This window comes from Hoplias malabaricus, chromosome 5 (assembly GCF_029633855.1).
Source record: "Hoplias malabaricus isolate fHopMal1 chromosome 5, fHopMal1.hap1, whole genome shotgun sequence".
Lineage (NCBI taxonomy): Eukaryota > Metazoa > Chordata > Actinopteri > Characiformes > Erythrinidae > Hoplias > Hoplias malabaricus.
In genome coordinates, this window is record NC_089804.1 from 47010670 (window position 1) to 47017088 (window position 6419).

Here is a 6419-nt window from a genome sequence, read left to right on the forward strand (position 1 = left end):
GTAGGTAAATGACAGCAAATACAGTGAATTATAGCCACAGCATACAACAAAACAATTGATATGTTAAGCCATTAGTGTGGTATTATGTCTCTGAGTGACAACCCTGCTGTGTTTTTGGTGTCCAGCCGATTATGAAGCCTTGCTTTGGTGGCTGTGAAACCTGGAAACCTATGACATTATTTTGCTGCCAATAGTTGAGAGCATATTTTTTTTATAATAGGAGAGCACCTTTAAAGGAGCACTGTGTGCTCACTGCCAAACCTCAGCCAATCAGAAAGGGTTGCAGATTTTGACTTATTAAATTGTTACTGCCAATAAACTCATTTTCAAAAGTTTAGAAGAGCACCCACATCTCCAGTCTTTTCAACAGCTACCGATTCCAAGGCCTCAGTTTATGAGGTATGGAGTTAACAAATTTTAAGTGTCACAGGATTAACTTGGGCACAAGAATAAAAATCTAAGCACAAGCTGCGCAAATCTGAGCAAGCACATTTATTTTGCATGAAATCAGCAAACTCAGTGCTGGATAATAAACAGTGCACTCATATTTTTAATAAATACTCTGCAATTTGGCCTTAAATGAATGCCATTAAAACCTTGGCTAACACAAATATGTGGATGAAAAATTTAACAGAATCGTCAGGAAAACTAGTAATTGTAAGGTATTATGGCTTCATTGTAATTCAGAAAGGAGGTGTAACAGTTCATTTGTATATTAATAATCACATAAAAATAAAATTACTTTGAGTGTTTTAAATTGCAGCTATTAAGTTTTATGGAAAGTATTCATTCATTTTCTGAAACTACTTATATAGTTCAGGGTTGCAATGGGTGCAAAGCATGAATGGTCCCCAGTCCCCCCCCCCCCCTCTCTCTCTTTCTCTCTCTCTCTTTCTCTCTCTCTCTTTCTCTCACTCTCACACACACACACACACACACACACACACACACACACATACACACACTTTTTGAGTAGCCAATCCATTTATTCATATCTCCTTTTTGGTCTGTGGGTGGAAACCGGAGCACCCAGAGGAAACCCACTCAGACACAGGGAGAACACACCAAACTTCACACATGTTGTAACTAAGGGTGAGAATTGAACCCCACGTCCCTGGAAATGTGTAAAAGTGACGCTATCGGGTGTGCAACCCCTATGAAAAAAAAATATGATATTCAGCATAACGAACAGTTTTTATTTTTAAGAAGTTATGCTGCTACTTTGCCATGTGGTTTATAGCAATTGTTTCAGCCTGGTACTGAACCATTGGCCAGCGGGTGGGAATCTATTATCTAACACATTTTACTGATATAATAATGTTACAATACTTAAGATGGCAACAGGGATTCCCTCAGTAGTAAAAGATCAGGTCATCTTAAGGACAAGGACATCTTAATTACTGAAACAGTACATTAAGCACATAAACAGGCGTCATGTTTCTAAACCTTGCCTAAGAATGCTGATTGAGGCTTGGTTTCTGCCTTTCTATAAACACAATTATGTGGACACTAAGTGGACAGACCTTATCTTTGCAGTCTTCTGTAGTCTGATACACTCATACAGGTCAGTGTTCATTTGTTCAACCAGGATGACTAAGTCAGACTTTGCTTTTGTCAGTGGCTCTGAAATGCTTCATGTTGGCATGCCTAAGAACTGAATACTTTTATGGCAAGACTAGTTGTTATTCTAGTAACAGCTATTCTTGCACATATTTGTAGTTACAAAACCGTACATATTATCACTGTCCAAGGAAAGCATCTCCATGTAAATTTATTGTAATATTGTTAAATCATGATGTCAGTCAAGACATGTGCTGTGTAAAAGTCAAGCAAGCAAATCCGAAGCAGTAATTGCACCAGGCTTGTCCACTCCTTCACATGGGCATTCTGCAGTGAGACTCCCTTCCTCTCTCTGCATTGTTTTAATTCATAAATTCAGATGCACCCTGACGCCCACACAGGTCTAATCGTCTTGCTGTCTCTAAGCTTGTAGAGCTCAAATCTGATAGCTTAAATGCAGGAGGCTTTCAGGCCAAGAAGAGAAAGCTTTTATCTTCTGAAGAGTGCTAAAGTGCGGCGCTACGGCAGATACCATATACAAACACGTGTACTTGCAAACACAAACACAATAACGAGCTAATAGTTTAAAACTGATGCTAGAAGAAACAGAAAAATAAGTTTTTAGTCATTGTTTAAAGTCAAGACTTCCATTAGGTTGCTGCAGGAGCTAGATTAGGGCTTGTAAGCCTGCCAAGCTGAGCATTAAAAATTGCAACCTTAACATGCCCAGCAATGCATTAAACAGCACGCTATGCAGCAGACATGCAAGAGGAATAAACATGAACCTCTCCTGCTTTGCATACACTTGCACACTTACGCTACCTACCCGCTCACCCCTCCCTCTTTTACACTAAAATATTAGTGAGGCATGTCCGGTAAAGTGGAGCAGTTTCAGCTGAGGTGGGTATATATAATTCAGAGGTGAGGGTCTATGAGGCAGATGCCGCTCCCTCAGGGAGCAGCTGTGCATTAGCTCTGCAGGTAGTGGAGCCTCTATGAGGCCTCCGATGGAGCCGTAGCAGACAGCCTTCAAATCACCGCTCATTCAAGAACCACTGTGCTTTCTTCATTCTTATTTCTAATTTTCACATCTGTAGCATACAGGAAATTACTACAGCAAATAACTTCCCTCTCAGAAAACCCATTCAAACCAATGGGCACATACATGCCAGCAAGATTACATTTATTTTTTTAAACTAAATTCAGAGAAATGCATCAACAGTTATACTGTTTGGTAAGACAGAAATCTTAAAATCAGAAACATGAAATAGATAGACAATATTAATACATTTTATTTAGCATACAACCTGAAATATTAACAATAATTAACAATATTTTGTAGCTCATTATAAAGTTATTTAGCAGTCACAAGATATTCCAGAACAGTGGGCATTTAGTGCTTAAGTTGGTTTAATTTATTCTGACTGAACACTGATGAAACTTGCACCATAAGGACTTATACAAGTCCCCTTGCAGTTAATGCATGCATATAATAAAGACTTTAAACCCAGCAGCTAAAACACTAAGTTAAAAGGTGCTGCAGAGACACTAACATTGTGGTGCTGTTTTTGTGTGTTGTGAAGATACAAGTGGATCAGACACAGCAGTGCTGCTGGTATTTTTTAAACCACTGCTGGACTGAGATAAGTCCACCAACCATGACCAACACAAACAGTACAGAAACAGATTGTCAAGCTACTGGCGGATTGGGCGAAAAAAAATCAAAGGGCACCTAGTGCACGACACAGGGCCATACTTGCACACCACAACCTACAATGTAATTATATGAGGGCAATTCTTAAGATACATTATGGACTTTTCTTGCTCTAGAGGGAACATAATCATAATTTATTGCAAGAAACGCCACTCAAAAGTACACTCATTTATTTATTTGCCATATGAAAGGCAGCCAATAGGGCACTTTGTCTCGTTTTTGCCACCGTAGTGGGCACTTCTGCTAAGATTTTTCAACCATAGGGCCACGGGGTGGGGGGGTCGATCACAATTAAAGAACTGTGAAAAGGGCGAAAACAACATGCCGAACTACAGTCGTAATTGTAGAATTAAGTGCTCCTGTAAAGTCAGTGAAGCTGAGAGAATGGACAGTGAATGCTGAAACAAGGAAGTGGACATAAGGTTATGGTGGATTGGTGTATAGTGTAATGACATGTTTGAAATGTATGAATATGCTAACATTACTGTCCATTCCTTCTCCTGAAAGGTTTTCATTTTGGAGAGTTTCAGACAGCAAATTTCACAATGAAAGATATGTGGTCACTTATATGGTAATGTGGTGATCTACTCACACTCTTTCTTGCTCACTCTCATGCGTTTTTTCTCACTCTGTGTCCCACTTCTTTTGTTCCTGTGCCCCTCTGCTTTAGCGTCCATCCTCTCACTCTGCTGTAATTAAAACAGATACTTCACTGCAGTCCCGTGCTGTTTTCTACCCTCCCACACTCTTTCCACCAGCCATCAGTAGTTTCCCTTTACTGAGAGCTGACTGATGTAGCTTTACTCCAAATATTGGCACACATTCAGAAAAAGGACAATTACGTTTCCAAAAAAGAAATACAAGAGCATTTTAAAGACTTTACTCCTGTGGAGGGGTAGGTGGGAGGTCTTAGGATTGAAGAAAATGGGACAGAGATGAAGCTTCAGTAAGTGAACAATTAGAGGCATGATGAAAAATAAATATATAGAAAGGGCTGAGATGGCTGACTTTACTACAGCCAAGTGGTCTCTGAAAAAATAAAATAATTATCGTTTGAACGGACTGCAAATAAATATCTGTGCAAGTAAAAGCTTTTAAACACAGAACACAATTAATGTTTCTTACAACAAGATTATACTGAATATAAAAACATTTTCAGTAATACTAAAAGTACAATAAAGTACAAGTATATCAAGTGAAATGACCTTACTACCCTAGTAGTTAATTGTAATCTAAACAAGCAGCATTTATTTGCCATTTTAATAAATAGTTTTCATTTAAGGTGCCCATATATTTATCAAACAATAAACTTTTTTTTAATCTGTTTAAATGAAGTTAAAGCACCTTCATCAATGAATAGAAACTCACCTATTCATTCATTATCTGTAACCACTTATCCAGTTCAGGGTCGTGGTGGGTCCAGAGCCTACCTGGAATCATTGGGCGCAAGGCGGGAATACACCCTGGAGGGGGCAAAAACTCACCTATGTTTACCAAAAATTGATGTTTATAAGCAGGTGCATATACAATATTAAGCATTCAGACTGATAGAAAAAGCTAAACGATTTTCTGCAGACTTCCAAAAGAGGGCTCTGAGAGAGAGAGAGAGAGAGAGAGAGAGAGAGAGAGAGAGAGAGAGAGAGAGAGAGAGAGAGAGAGAGAATGTGTGTGAGAGCGAGAGAGTGAGTGAGGTGTGTGTTAGGATTAAATGGGATGGAGTGGGAAGAAAACCTGAATGGCAGGGAAAGCAATGGAAGGATTCAGAGTGTGAGACAGAACAGAAGAGGAAGGGGTGAGAGAGTGAGAGTGAGAGAGAGAGAGAGGGGCAAGAATGAGAGAGCAATGAAAGATGTGTGGAGAGAAAAAGACCCAGAGGGAGAAAGGAAGCGTGAGTCAGAAACAAGTTCTGAGACGAAGTGCTTGCATTTGGCTGCATACAGTAAGCGCACTATGAGTGCGCACACACACACAAAACAGACAAATGGAGATAAAATGCAAATGAAATTAGAGGGAAAAGGTTGGAAACAGGACAGGAAAAAGAGCAGCTCATGCTAAGGGTATAGTCTCAATCAATCCAATCCTGCCTATTCCCAGCACTCTATCCCATAGCGAGGGCAGCGCTGATGTTTTATTTATGCGAGAGATTCCGGCTGCACATGTACCCTCTCCATAATTCATAACACCCAGCATTAGGGCCTGCCTGCAGAGAGATGGTGAGTGTTTGTGTGTGTCTGTGTACTAGCGAAGGTTAGATAACTGTGGCATAGCCTTAGTGATAATGAAAGCAAGATTTGGATTCGTTTGAAAAGATGATAGTCCTACACCGAATCTAGCATCATTACAACAATGGCCACACACTAACCCTTCTGTTTGTTTTGTTGCAAAAAGCATACAAGATCAAAAGCTCCTGTTTCTTCATCCTGCCTCAGTGGCCTTTAGAAAGGTTATAACATACAGTTAATATTTATTGCCTTCATTAAATACCAACTTTAACTTGAACATGGTTCAATTAATACTGTGTACTTTCACAGCTGTGTGGGGCAGACAGAGTATGTGCATGCTGGAATGAACTGATCAGACACTAAAAGCTGGAATGGCACGTGATGCTAACAAGATTTGAAGGACGGGAAAATTCCACCACTCACCACCAAAACAGTGGAGTACAGGAGTATATTGGTCCCTGCTGAGCAGGTAGAAAACAATTCAACTACTAGACTTAACTAGGCACATTCATGTTTTCTGGGTTTTTACTGCCAAACATTAGGGACACTATCTTTTATGCTTTACTTAGGTGCCATTCCAAACCCAATGCTCTCTTTGGTGCTATTAAGGGGTCCATCTCACTGCAAACTGAAACGTTAGAACTTTTGTGGTATTTGATGTGGAATTCATTCGCTTACATTTGTTCCCCATTTTAAAATGACTTTGGCAAACAGTTATCATATTCATTACACAGCATAAACTTTATATAGCTTCATCTATAAAGTGTATCTGTTTCAGGAGTATTTCATCTGCTTTTTGACTTAAGGATAATTAGGCTGGTCATAATGAAAATAAGCTAATGGCTGAAGGTCATATGAGGTTCATTTTATTTTGTTCATAACATGGAGTTATAAAAGTGAAAATCACAATAGTCTAACAGTAA